Below are 15,644 nucleotides of genomic sequence, written 5' to 3'. Positions count from 1 at the left end.
CACTAAACAAGAGCGTGTTTAAAATGAAATTCCCTCGACATAAACCAGGATGTCGCAATATAACTTAAATATCATTGGTCTCATTGAAGTTAGAACATCATTCTTAATAGGGACTCTTTGACCAAATGTTTTCCCTGGTCAGTGGGAATGTGCAGTTGTTGACTATCCACATGTGATAATGAAGAGTACTGGTCACTGCCTTTAATAAGTCCTTTGTCCCTTTACCCTCAGAATTTACCAGTTTATTATCCTGACATGCTAGAGGATTTGCATAGCTAATGAGGTTCATTATCATCCGCCCATGGGTTGCACAGTACATGTATCTAGTCATCCAGTTTATGATGGGTTAATCCCTGGCTTAACCGCACACATAACATAAAGCCAGTCTGAAGAAATCCTATTGTGCTGTGATTTCAAAAAAGTCACTCAGGTGTACTCATGGGTGTATGAACAACAAGTGTGTATATTGGTATAGTTCTGCATAATATTCGTGTGTTGTTTGATGCCTGTACATGTTTTTGTGCATGGTCAGGGAGTGTTTGAAAACTTTCAGTAATACATACATGTATATATTTTAACGGTTACTATTTCTACTTGTGTGCGAAAATGATAAATAAGGGCATTGGACCCATCGCCAAAGCATAATATTCAAATTTTGCTTTTTTGACCTAAAATGAGAACCGATGCGTCAAATGTCACGAAACTTGATGCTAGATGTCGCAACCACCTCCCAAACAACATATATTAAGAAAAAGGTCCTTGTTTAAAAAAATAAAATTTTATGTGCAAAAATGATAAATGAGGGCATTGGACACATCGCCAAAGCACAATATTGAAATTTTGCTTTTTTGACCTAAAATGAGAACCGATGCGTCAAATGTCACGAAACTTGACACTAGATGTCGCAACAACCTCCCAAACAACATATATTAAGAAAAATGTCCTTGTTTGAAAAAATACAATTTTATGAGCAAAAATGATAAATAAGGGCATTGGACCCATCGCCAAAGCATAATATTCGAATTTTGCTTTTTTGACCTAAAATGAGAACCGATGCGTCAAATGTCACGAAACTTGATGCTAGATGTCGCAACAACCTCCCAAACAACATATATTAAGAAAAAGTTCCTTGTTTAAAAAAATAAAATTTTATGTGCAAAAATGATAAATGAGGGCATTGGACACATCGCCAAAGCACAATATTGAAATTTTGCTTTTTTGACCTAAAATGAGAACCGATGCGTCAAATGTCACGAAACTTGATGCTAGATGTCGCAACCACCTCCCAAACAACATATATTAAGAAAAATGTCCTTGTTTGAAAAAATAAAATTTTATGTGCAAAAATGATAAATGAGGGCATTGGACACATCGCCAAAGCACAATATTGAAATTTTGCTTTTTTGACCTAAAATGAGAACCGATGCGTCAAATGTCACGAAACTTGATGCTAGATGTCGCAACCACCTCCCAAACAACATATATTAAGAAAAATGTCCTTGTTTGAAAAAATAAAATTTTATGTGCAAAAATGATAAATGAAGGCATTGGACACATCGCCAAAGCACAATATTGAAATTTTGCTTTTTTGACCTAAAATGAGAACCGATGCGTCAAATGTCACGAAACTTGACGCTAGATGTCGTAACCACCTCCCAAACAACATATATTAAGAAAAAGGTCCTTGTTTGAAAAAATAAAATTTTATGTGCAAAAATGATAAATGAGGGCATTGGACACATCGCCAAAGCACAATATTGAAATTTTGCTTTTTGGACCTAAAATGAGAACCGATGCGTCAAATGTCACGAAACTTGACGCTAGATGTCGCAACCACCTCCCAAACAAGATATATTAAGAAAAAGGTCCTTGTTTGAAAAAATAAAATTTTATGTGCAAAAATGGATAAATGAGGGCATTGGACACATCGCCAAAGCATAATATTGAAATTTTGCTTTTTTGACCTAAAATGAGAACCGATGCGTCAAATGTCACGAAACTTGACGCTTGATGTCGTAACCACCTCCCAAACAACATATATTAAGAAAAAGGTCCTTGTTTGAAAAAATAAAATTTTGTGTGCAAAAATGATAAATGAGGGCATTGGACCCATCGCCAAAGCATAATATTGAAATTTTGCTTTTTTGACCTAAAATGAAAACCGATGCGTCAAATGTCACGAAACTTGACGCTTGATGTCGTAACCACCTCCCAAACAACATATATTAAGGAAAAGGTCCTTGTTTGAAAAAATAAAATTTTGTGTGCAAAAATGATAAATGAGGGCATTGGACCCATCGCCAAAGCATAATATTGAAATTTTGCTTTTTTGACCTAAAATGAGAACCGATGCGTCAAATGTCACGAAACTTGACGCTTGATGTCGTAACCACCTCCCAAACAAGATATAAGAAAAAAGGTCCTTGTTTGAAAAAATAAAATTTTATGTGCAAAAATGATAAGTGGACCCATCGCCAAAGCATAATATTGAAATTTTGCTTTTTTGACCTAAAATGAGAAATAAACAACACAAAATTTCAATATATTTTTAAGACATCGTGTTATTTTTGAACTATGAAAGCTATACAAAAAATGGCCACAAAAAGTGATTAAAGCTTACCTTAAAGTATTTACGTTCGATAATTCTTAAAAAAATAATGGAAATATCAGGTCGTGCACACCATGATACACCCCGCAAGTCAAGTACGGGAAACTGGCCAACACTGTCATGACAAATATACGACCAGTACGACCTCGAAATGAATTCACGAACACGGAGAATACATACAAAGACAAGATTGATCAAGTTCCGTGAATTAACTTGCAAACAATTCCGTGTTTTCTTGGCATTTCAGTCCGCCGTACCTGTAATACACCGCGCGGCTGGCATAGCGTGCATAGACTGGTTACCGCATTTTCATCATGCCTTCCTTGGCCCGGCGGTGCGGCGGGAACACGGTCATCGCACGTGTTCTTATCGTCACCGCGACATCGAATTGCGAACTCGTACCGTTAGGCCTAATGCAAAGCGAACCGAAAATAACGGAGGTTAGGCTGAAAACAAGTTAGTAAGTAGGCGAACAAATTAATACCACCATTTTTGACACATGTTTTGTGAAGACAGAAAAGACAACATAATTTTTTTAATTTATTCGTTCATTTATTAGTATTATTTTTTTTAACTTGCCGAAACAATGTTTAGGGTAGCGGCTTAAATAAATAGGGTGGGCCTAATAGTAATAAAACTGTTCCGTCGTACGGACGCCTACAGCAGCGCGCTGACGGCTGCCGCCAATCTATACTCTGCGTCCCACCTCGATTGGAGGGGGATGAGCCGTTTATCGGAAATGAATGCGGGAATCAATGTGCCTGTTGCTAGTTTGCGCCACATCACTTGCAGCCGACTAAGGCAACAAACTTGTCAATCACAAACCGTTATGCACCATTACTTGATGAGCCATTAGCCACCTATTTATTACAGGATTATCACCTTACACAAAGCACTTAGCCTGACCGTGCGGGATTAAAAACCGCAAAGGCAAAGCGCCCGAAAACAACCCCATTTTAACCGAGAAGCAAGACTGGATGTGAGGGATTAAATCCGCGAAACTGACCGCAGAGTTAATGAGCAACTCTGGAAGCCAAGTCCCGAAAAGACACCTGTTTTAACCGTGTACTTTTTGGTCCCATTATTTAACCGTGTTTCAATCGTGTGCCGGCACGGTTAAAATGTGTGGTTTCCATTTTTAACCGTCAAACTGCATTTTTAACCGTGTACATTTTCATAGTGATTAAAGATGTATTGTTTCCCTATTGGTTTTGTACACGTTTTTCTTCAAACCAAACACTTTTCCACTTCTATATGTCTGATTGACTTTACACTTGTCAGACACTAGTAAGACCAGCAGCCGAAGATGGTCCCCAGTGAGTTCATAACGATGACGTCATCATGTGTCACGTGACATGACAATTAAATGAGCATTTCTTTGAATCGCTATTCTTTTATAGGCCTATATCTAAAGAACTATAATGTTCGATTTGGTTGTAACTTGACATGTACGTATTATAATGTGCTGTTATAGATGACATTTACAGTGACGTTACTGATTGTTCGTAACGTGCACAGAGTATTTCAAATATCCGAAACAGCTTGTGTTTGTCCACAAACACATTTCTAGTTTCTTTTTTTTCTCCTTTTTCAGCCTTTTTTTCCATAGGTTTAACACACGTTTATTCTACCAGTCCACTTTGGCACTTTTTTAAATCCGATTGATTTCAGACTTGGTACATACTTAGACCACCACCCACAGATGGTCCTAGAAGAAATTTGTGATCGTGAGGTCATCAGGTGTCAGGTTATGTGACATTAAAGATGCATTTTTCCCCATATGTTTTGTACACGTTTTAAAACAGTCCAGTTTGGCATCTTCGAAAATCCGATCGACTTAAGACTTGATTAATACTTAGACCACCACCCACAGATGGTCCTAGAAGAAATTCGTGATCGTGACGTCATCAGGTGTCAGGTTACGTCACATCAAAGATGCATTTTACCCATAGGGTTTGTACATGTTTTAAAACGCTCTATTTCGGCACTTTCGTAAATCCGATCGACGTTACACTTGGTACACACTTAGACCATCACCCACAGAGGGTCCTCGAAGAAATTCGTGATCGTGACATCGTTAGGTGTCAGGTAACGTCACATTAAAAATGCATTTTCACCATAGGGTTTGTACACGTTTTAAAACACTCCACTTTGGCACTTTCGTATATTCGATTAACTTTAGACTTGGACAACACTTAGGCCATCACCCACAGATGGTCCTAGAAGAAATTTGTGATCAAGACGTCATCAGGTGTTGGGTTACGTCACATTAAAGATGCATTTTTACCCATAGGGTTTGTACACGTTTTAAAACATTCTACTTTGGCACTTTCGTAAATCCAAATCGACGTTAGACTTCGTACTCACTTAGACTACCACCCACAGATGGTCCTAGAAGAAATTCGTGATCGTGACATCATCAGGTGTAAGGTTACTTCACATTAAAGATGCATTTTTCCCCATAGGTTTTGTACACGTTTTTCTTCAATTCATAATTTGACACTAAATGTCTGATGACTTTTCTCTTGGCAGATGCCATTCGAAGTGACTTCATCAAGTGTTCATCACGTGCACAGAGTATTTCAAATATCCGAAACAGCTTGTGTTTGTCCACAAACACATTTCTAGTTTTTTTTTTTTCTCCTTTTTCAGACTTTTTCCCATAGGTTTAACACACGTTTCTTCTGGCAGTCCACTTTGCCACTTTCATAAATCCGATTGATTTCAGACTTGGTACATACTGAGACCACCACCCACAGATGGTCCTAGAAGAAATTTGTGATTGTGACGTCATCAGGTGTCAGGTTACGTCACATTAAAGATGCATTTTTCCCCATATGTTTTGTACACGTTTTAAAACACTCCAGTTTGGGTATCTTCGTAAATCCAATCGACTTTAAACTTAATTTATAATTAGACTACCACCCACAAATGGTCCTAGAAGAAATTCGTGATCGTGACGTCATCAAGAGTCAGGTTACGTCACATTAAAGATGCTTATTTCCCCATAGGGTTTGTACATGTTTTAAAACGCTCCATTTCGGCACTTTCGTAAATCTGATTGACGTTACACTTGGTACACACTTAGACCATCACCCACAAATGGTCCTTGAAGAAATTCGTGATCATGACATCATCAGGTGTCACGTTACTTCACATTAAAGATGCACATTTTCCCCATAGGTTTTGTACACGTTTTAAAACGCTTCACTTTTTGGCACTTTCGTAAATCTGATCGGCGTCACACTTGGTACACACTTAGACCATCACCCACAAATGGTCCTTGAAGAAATTCGTGATCATGACGTCATCAGGTGTCACGTTACTTCACATTAAAGATGCACATTTTCCCCATAGGTTTTGTACACGTTTTAAAACGCTTCACTTTTTGGCACTTTCGTAAATTTGATCGACTTTATACTTGGTACACACTTAGACAACCACCCACAGATGGTCCTAGAAGAAATTCGTGATCGTGACGTCATCAGGTGTTTGGTTACATCACATTAAAGATGCATTTTTCCCCATAGGGTTTGTACACGTTTTAAAACACTCTACTTTGGCACTTTTGTAAATTATGCGATTGACGTTAGACCTGGTACACACTTAGACTACCACCCACAGATAATCCTAGAAGAAATTCGTGATCGTACCAATGCCGAGATGGGTTATAGATGAAAATTCATGTGATGTCATCATCAAATGTCACGTGACGTCCCTTAAAGGGGCATTTTGTTCTTTATAGGCCTATATTTACAGACCTATACGTTCGATTTGGTTATAACTTAACATGTACGTATAATGTGCTGTTATAGATGACAGTTTTAGTGACATCACTGATTGTTCATCACGTGCACAGATTATTTCGAATATCCGAAACAGCTTGTGTTTGTCCACAAACACATTTCTAGTGTTGTTTGTTGATGTTCATGCTCATGTTTAGGGTTGAGGGTTGAGGGTTGAAAAATAGTGCGTTCAGTAATTATACAGAGGATACTTAAAAAGAGTCATGAGGATCTGCATGCGCGTAAGTACAATCGTTACAGGAACCCATTTAATAGCTCATATCTCTGAAAGTGAAAAATCGCACACCATTAGCGCAATACAAAATATTGCTCGCCATACCCTCTGCTAATGTATTCACAAGTTTGCATTTGTGTATAGCGCCCTCTGTCAGATGACATTGGAGAACACAACTGAGCCACGAACAAACACACATTAGCACATGTAAAATCCCTTCATGTTAGACATCTTTTGACGATACTTTTGTAGAATTGCTTGAGGTTTTGTCTCTTTTGAGACCCAACAAACTGAAATAAGAGGCAAGGAGGTAATTTAGAGACCCTTTAGTTTCTTGAGAAAGAAGTGTAAACCATTCATTTTATAGATAATTCTGCGATTAGTTTTGACTTTCTGTAGCTCAAAATTGAGTGTGATTTTCGTATATGTTTTACCATTGAATTTAGGAATTTGGATTAAGTCATTATTTATGTTAGATGCTTTTATAATTCATGTAATACTCTGTGAACTTAAGGACATTTACTTTGTTTATATATTCACAGTTTTCACGAAGCCACTGCGGATTATTTCACAGGCCAGTGCGAACTATTTCATGGAAGACTTGCGATTTCATGGAAAAAATGCGAGAAAGAACTTCGTTGTTATAATCAACGGCTTCTGTAGAGACCCTTGTTTACTCCTTAGTCACCGACCTTTGACCTAGATGTGACCTGTGACCCCCTGCGAAACCCCTAGTTGTAGCACTACGAACCTAAAAGACTGCACCTCGAAATTGATTTAGTGCTGCCACTACACCCTCTTTACCCCAGTGCGCATGTTTTTGGGAAAAAAGCGCCCAATTGGGCGTCATATAAACGTGTACAAAACATTGTTAAACGCTTTAAGTACATTGATTCATCAAACAGCCGTTACATGTTGCTCAAGAGTTTACATAAAACAGTCTTAAAACCAGACACTAGGGAACTGGGGGAAACCCCTTTTGTACGCAATCATCCCCAATTTGCTTTACACACGCCATACAGCAGAATGTACATGTACATGCCATTTCAAGGTGTAGGCGTGTTCAACTTCAAATTTCAAGGGGCTGCAGGGCATCTTCTAGGTAACGTATTGTAACGAAACCTTGGGAAGTTTCAGACCTATTATTAAAGTGGCATTTAAAAGACAAACTTGATTATATCTCTGACGATTGATTTTTTAGCAATTTTCAAAGGAAAAGAGGTCTTTTCTTTGTAACGTCTGGTCTGATTTATGTAATATTTTTTTTCTTCGCGCACAGGTCTTGTCTGCCTTAAGGTCATCATGTATGTTAATTTTGAAGCGATTACCGCAAAGTTCGCCACAGACATCAACTGAAAATGAGTTTTGGACATTTTTTAACCTGCCGCTAGAGGGCGCTCGAACACTTGATGGCGTCACCCATCACTTTTTTGGAAAGATCAACCCACCCACAGGCAAACATCGTTGAAACCCAAGTTCCTATCTTTTTCCACTTTCAAATTATTAGGCACTTCCGGTTTCGACCGGAAGGAAGAGTCACGTGATTTTGCACGCACAAGATAAATTGAAGATCATGTATTATCATATCGATTCCCGCAAAATTCAAGTTCCGGTCTCACACGGTTGATTTTATATTAAATTTCAAAGATTAAATGTATTATTTTTTGAAGTGACGTCACGTGACCCATGATGACGTCATGATGACGTCATGATGACGTCATAGCAAAAAGCACATCTTCAGTGGGTTGTGCTTTCATGTATTGGCAATTGAAGTTCATATCACTTTTCATGTTGACAAACAGTTCTGGAGAAGAAATGTGTCTTGGAGAAAAAAAATAGTAAATTCTTACAATAACAATTGGTGTTGGGCTCAAGGCCAAACACCTAACAAAATAAATAAAACTAGAGGTTGAAGGAACAACCACACAGTGTTGGGCCATGGATTACCGCAAACTTTGCATGACGAAAACGGCCCTCTTAGGAAAGTGGCTAGTTTCACACACTATTTTGGACGTCTGTTGGGAGCCCCTGGGGAGCCCGTATGTGCACCAAACTCCCCTCCCTGCTCCACAGTCCCAGCGAGATAATGACTTGAGGTTAAATAAAGTACCACCTGTTAGCCACACTGCTTTCTGGAACTATACTTTCTGGTGAATTGCGGTTTTATGCTAGCATAACAGTAACAGATCGTTCTCAGCCATTTATTCACGGATTTTCACATTTTAACATATAAAACAAGTTAACATTTCAGGTAGGTCATTATAAAAATACTTTTGTTGGCCGACAGATTAAATTCAGCAACCAAATATTATGCTTGAAATCTCTCAGGCAGAGTGACCTTCGCTCCTTTTAGGAACCAATGATAGGATAAGTGCCTATAAATATCTTAATCCCCTAGGGCAGGCTCCCCAAAATGGTGTGTCCCAACCCGAGTTGCCTATATGGTTGGTCGGGTTGGTCTTAGGAGGAGTGTTCACGTCATGCCACACACATCAACTCAAAATATGCATGTTTAAATCCATGTTTGACTTTTTCAACATGCCGCCAGAGGGCGCTCTAACATTTGATGACGTCACCTGTAAACTTTTTGTACAGTACTGCCTAGGCAGACACTCACATCGTTGAAAGCAAGTTCGCATCTTCTGCCAATTTCAAATAATAAGGCACTTCCGGTTTTGACCGGAAGGAAGGGTCAAATGATTTCGCACTTAATACCAAAAATTACGACCCTGCAATATTGTATCGATTGCCATAAAAAAACAAAATCAAATCTGTAGCAGTTGATTTTACATTGATTTTCAAAGATTAAATCTAGAAATCTTTGATTGCTTGTTATATGATACTTGATGTAATTGTAACCATTACCAGAAAGTTCAAGAGCTATTTTAACTCTGCTATATATAGCCAATCCTTGACTATATCTATCACGGTTGATTTTTCAGCAATTTTTGAAGGTTTAAAGGTCTTTTCATTGTAACGTCCAAACTGATGACGTAATAATTTTTTTCGCCAATAAGTCTTGTCTGCATTAAGGTCATCATGTACATTAACTTTGAAGCGATTACCGCAAACTTCGCCACTGACATCAAGTGAAAATGCGATTTTGACGTTTTTTAATCTGCCGCTAGAGGGCGCTCCAACACTTCATGGCGTCACCCATTATTTTTTTTGAAAGGTCAATCCAGGCAGACACTTAAATCGTTAAAGCAAGTTCATATCTTTTTCCACTTTAAAATTATTAGGCACTTCCGGTTTCGACCGGAAGGAAGGGTCACGTGATTTAACGCGCACAAGATAAAATGAAGATCATGTATTACCATGTCGATTCCCGCAAATTTCAAGTTCCGGTCTCTCACGGTTGATTTTATATGGAATTTCAAAGATTAAATTTATTAAACTTTGAAGTGACGTCACGTGACGGATCCGTGATGACGTCATGATTACGTAATTTCAAAAAAGCACATCTGCGGTAGGTTGTGCATTCATGTATTGACAATTGAAGTTCATATATGTTTTCATTTTGACACACAGCTCTGGAAAAGGAATGTGTATAGAAGAAAAAAAAACTAAAAACCCTAGCAAAAACAATAGGTTTTGGGCTAAAGCCCAACACCTAACTAGAGGTTGTAGGATCGACCACACGGTGTTGGGCCATGGATTACCGCAAACTTTGCCACACACATCAACGCAAAATATGCATGTTTAAATCCATGTCTTACTTTTCCAACATGCCGCCAGAGGGCGCTCTAACATTTGATGACGTTACCTGTAATTTTTTGTACAAGTACTGCCTAGGCAGACACTCACATCGTTGAAAGCAAGTTCGCATCTTCTGCCAATTTCAAATAATAAGGCACTTCCGGTTTCGACCGGAAGGAAGGGTCACTTGATTTTGCGCTTAATACCAAAAATGAAGACCCTGCAATATTGTATCGATTGCCATAAAAAACAAAATCACATCAGTAGCAGTTGATTTTTTATTGATTTTCAAAGATTAAATCTAGAAATCTTTGATTGCTTGTAATAATTATGACACTTGATGACGTCATTGTGACGTTATTACCAGAAATTTCAAGAGCTATTTAACTGTGCTATATATAGCCAAATCTTCATTATATCTATCACGGTTGATTTTTTAGCAATTTTCGAAGGTTTAAAGGTCTTTTTATTGCAACTTCCGATCTGATTACGTAATCAATTTTTTGTAAGCATAGGTCTTGTCTGCATTAAGGTCATCATGTACATTAATTTTGAAGCGAATACCGCAAACTTCGCTACAGACATCAAGTGAAAATGCGTTTTTGACGTTTTTTAATCTGCCGCTAGAGGGCGCTCCAACTCTTCATGGCGTCAACCATTATTTTTTTTGAAAGGTCAATCCAGGCAAACCCCAACTTCGTTGAAAGCAAGTTCGCATCTTTTTCCACTTTCAAATTATTAGGCACTTCCGGTTTCGACCGGAAGGAAGGGTCATGTGATTTTACGCGCACAAAATAAAATGAAGAGCACGTATTAACATGTCGATTCCCGCAAAATTCAAGTTCCGGTCTATCACGGTTGATTTTATATGGAATTACAAAGATTAAATGTATTAAACTTTAAAGTGATGTCACGTGACCCATGATGACGTCATAATGACGTAATTACAAAAAAGCACATCTTCAGTGGATTGTGCATTCATGTATTGACAAATGAAGTTCATATATGTTTCCATTTTTCCAAACAGTTCCGGATAAGAATTGTGTCTTGTAGAATAAAAAAAAAAATAGTGAACTTTTACAAAAAAATAGGTTTTTGGCTAAAGCCCAACACCTAAAAACTAGAGGTTGTAGGAACAACCCACACGGTGTTGGGCCATGGATTACCGCAAACTTTGCCACACACATCAACTCAAAATATGCATGTTGAAATCCATGTTTGACTTTTTCAACATGCCGCCAGAGGGCGCTCTAACATTTCATGACGTCACCTGTAAAATGTTTGTACAGTACTGCCTAGGCAGACCCTCACATTGTTGAAAGCAAGTTCGCATCTTCTGCCCATTTCAAATAAAAAGGCACTTCCGGTTTCGACCGGAAGGAAGGGTCTAGTGATTTTGCACTTCATACCAAAAATTACGACCCTGCAATATTGTATCAATTGCCATAAAGAACAAAATCAAATCTGTAGCAGTTGATTTTATATTGATTTTCAAAGATTAAATCTAGAAATCTTTGATTGCATGTAATATGATACTTGATGACGTCATTGTGACGTTATTACCAGAAAGTTCAAGAGCTATTTTAACTGTGCTATATATAGCCAAATCTTCATTATATCTATCACGGTTGATTTTTTAGCAATTTTCGAAGGTTTAAAGGTCTTTTTATTGCAACTTCCGATCTGATTACGTAATCAATTTTTTGTAAGCATAGGTCTTGTCTGCATTAAGGTCATCATGTACATTGATTTTGAAGTGAATACCGCAAACTTCGCTACAGACATCAAGTGAAAATGCGTTTTTGACGTTTTTTAATCTGCCGCTAGAGGGCGCTCCAACTCTTCATGGCGTCAACCATTATTTTTTTTGAAAGGTCAATCCAGGCAAACCCCAACTTCGTTGAAAGCAAGTTCGCATCTTTTTCCACTTTCAAATTATTAGGCACTTCCGGTTTCGACCGGAAGGAAGGGTCACGTGATTTTACGCGCACAAAATAAAATGAAGAGCACGTATTAACATGTCGATTCCCGCAAAATTCAAGTTCCGGTCTATCACGGTTGATTTTATATGGAATTACAAAGATTAAATGTATTAAACTTTAAAGTGATGTCACGTGACCCATGATGACGTCATAATGACGTAATTACAAAAAAGCACATCTTCAGAGGATTGTGCATTCATGTATTGACAAATGAAGTTCATATATGTTTCCATTTTTCCAAACAGTTCCGGATAAGAATTGTGTCTTGTAGAATAAAAAAAAAATAGTGAACTTTTACAAAAACAATAGGTTTTTGGCTAAACCCAACACCTAAAAACTAGAGGTTGTAGGAACAACCCACACGGTGTTGGGCCATGGATTACCGCAAACTTTGCCACACACATCAACTCAAAATATGCATGTTGAAATCCATGTTTGACTTTTTCAACATGCCGCCAGAGGGCGCTCTAACATTTCATGACGTCACCTGTAAAATGTTTGTACAGTACTGCCTAGGCAGACCCTCACATTGTTGAAAGCAAGTTCGCATCTTCTGCCCATTTCAAATAAAAAGGCACTTCCGGTTTCGACCGGAAGGAAGGGTCTAGTGATTTTGCACTTCATACCAAAAATTACGACCCTGCAATATTGTATCGATTGCCATAAAAAACAAAATCAAATCTGTAGCAGTTGATTTTATATTGATTTTCAAAGATTAAATCTAGAAATCTTTGATTGCATGTAATATGATACTTGATGACGTCATTGTGACGTTATTACCAGAAAGTTCAAGAGCTATTTAACTGTGCTATATATAGCCAAATCTTGATTATATTTATCACGGTTGATTTTTTAGCAAATTTTTGAAGGATTAAAGGTTTTTTTATTGTTACTTCTGATCTGATGACGTAATCTTTTTTTTCGCACAGGTCTTGTCTGCATTAAGATCATCATGCACACTAATTTTGAAGCGAATACCGCAAACTTCGCCGAAGACATCAAGTGAAAATGCGTTTTTGACGTTTTTTAACCCGCCGTTAGAGGGCGCTCCAACTCTTCATGGCGTCACCCATTTTTTTTTTGAAAGACCAATCCAGGCAGACACCTACATCGTTAAAAGCGAATTCATATCTTTTTCCACTTTCAAGCTATAAGGCACTTCCGGTATCGACCGGAAGGAAGGGTCACGTGATTTTACACGCACTGCCTAGGCAGTACTGTACAAACATTTTACAGGTGACGTCATGAAATGTTAGAGCGCCATCTGGCGGCATGTTGAAAAAGTCAAACATGGATTTCAACTTGCATATTTTGAGTTGATGTGTGTGGCAAAGTTTGCGGTAATCCATGGCCCAACACCGTGTGGTTGTTCCTACAACCTCTAGTTAGGTGTTGGGCCTGAGCCCAACACCTATTGTTATTGTAAAAATTTACTATTTTTTTTTTTTTTTATTTCTCCAAGACACATTTGTTTCCAGAACCGTTTGTCAAAATGAAAGCATATATGAACTTCAATTGTCAATACATGAATGCACAACCCACTGAAGATGTGCTTTTTTGCAATTACGTCATTATGACGTCATGATGGGTCACGTGACGTCACTTCAAAAAATAATACATTTAATCTTTGAAAATCAATATAAAATCAACCGTGAGAGACCGGAACTTATATTTTGCGGGAATCGACATGATAATACATGCTCTTCAATTAATCTTGTGTGCGTAAAATCACATGACCCTTCCTTCCGGTCGAAACCGGAAGTGCCTAATAATTCAAAAGTGGAAAAAGATATGAACTTGCTTTCAACGATGTTAGCCTCTGGGTGGGTTGATCTTTCCAAAAAAATGATCGGTGACGCCATCAAGTGTTCGAGCGCCCTCTAGCGGCAGGTTAAAAAATGTCCAAAACGCATTTCCAGTTGATGTCTGTGGCGAAATTTGCGGTAATCGCTTCAAAATTAATAAACATAATGACCTTAATGCAGACAAGACCTGTGCGCGAAAAAAAATGATTACGTCATCAGACCGGAAGTTACAATGAAAAGACCTCTTTTCCTTTGAAAATTGCTAAAAAATCAACCGTCACAGATATAATCTAGTTTTGTGCTTCAAATGGCACTTAAATGATAGGTCTAAAACTTTCCAAGGTTTCGTTTGATAAATTTACTAGAAGATGCCCTGCAGCCCCCTTGAAGTTTGAAGTTAAACACGCCTACGCATTGAAACGCTCATTTAATGCCACGTACATTGTGAATACAGCAAATGGGGATAATTGCGTACAAAGGGAAAATCCCGAAAAATAGTGTGCTGCGATTGCGTAAAAGGGAACTTCCCCTCGTATGATACTCAACCATTGGGCTGGCAAAAGCGCCCAATTGGGCGCTTTTTTAAATTGGGCGTTTTTTATCTACAAACATGGGCATTGGGGTTAAGAGGGTATGGCGAGCAATATCTTGAATTGCGCCAATGGTGTGCGACCTTTACTTTAAGAGATATGAGCTATTTGGTGGGTTTTTGTTACAAATGTACTAGATACGTTTACAGTACAGCACCATACGTGCGTGCAGATCCTCTGTATAATTACTCCACGCGCTATTTTTTAACCCTCAACCCTCAACATCAACATCATCAATCAACAATCAACATCAACAACCAACAATCAACATATCATCAATCAACAATTAACATAAACAACCAACAATCAACATCAACAATCAACATTAACAATCAACAACAACAATCAACATCAAACAATGTGAAAAAGCCAAACCTCTAGCCCAACACCGTGTGTTTGTCCTCAAACTCTAGTTTATTTTGATTTACTACGGTCACTTAGACAACCAGTAAGACATATCCAGATATGTGCAATGAAGTCCCAAATACATAATCTTTACTTTCACTTAAGGTTTTGGCCAATAAATGGCTATTTTCAAATTTGACAATTTTGGCAGCCATATTGGCAGCGATATTGGCAGCCATCTTGAATTTGCTTCATGGAAGCAAAACAAAAGAATGCTTGAAATGAATTTGGAAGGGCTGAAAGCATTTTAATCAAATAATTAAATGTACAATGTATGCATTTATCATATTTTTTGGCTGATATATATATCATTTTGCTCACATTTGACCACTTTTGGCAGCCATATTGGCGGCCATCCTGGCCGCCATCTTTAATATGAAGCAGTTAAGCAAAAAAAATGGATACCAGAAATGAATTTGCAATTGTAAAAAACATATAACTAAACAATTTTATTGAGACTTTTATCAGATTATTTGACTGATATATGACTTTTTCCACTTTCCTACCAATTAGGTGGCCATATTGGCTGCCATAT

This window comes from Patiria miniata, unplaced genomic scaffold (genome assembly GCF_015706575.1).
Source record: "Patiria miniata isolate m_02_andy unplaced genomic scaffold, ASM1570657v1 HiC_scaffold_7, whole genome shotgun sequence".
In the NCBI taxonomy this organism is placed as follows: Eukaryota; Metazoa; Echinodermata; class Asteroidea; order Valvatida; family Asterinidae; genus Patiria; species Patiria miniata.
Note: the sequence above shows the minus strand (reverse complement) of the source record.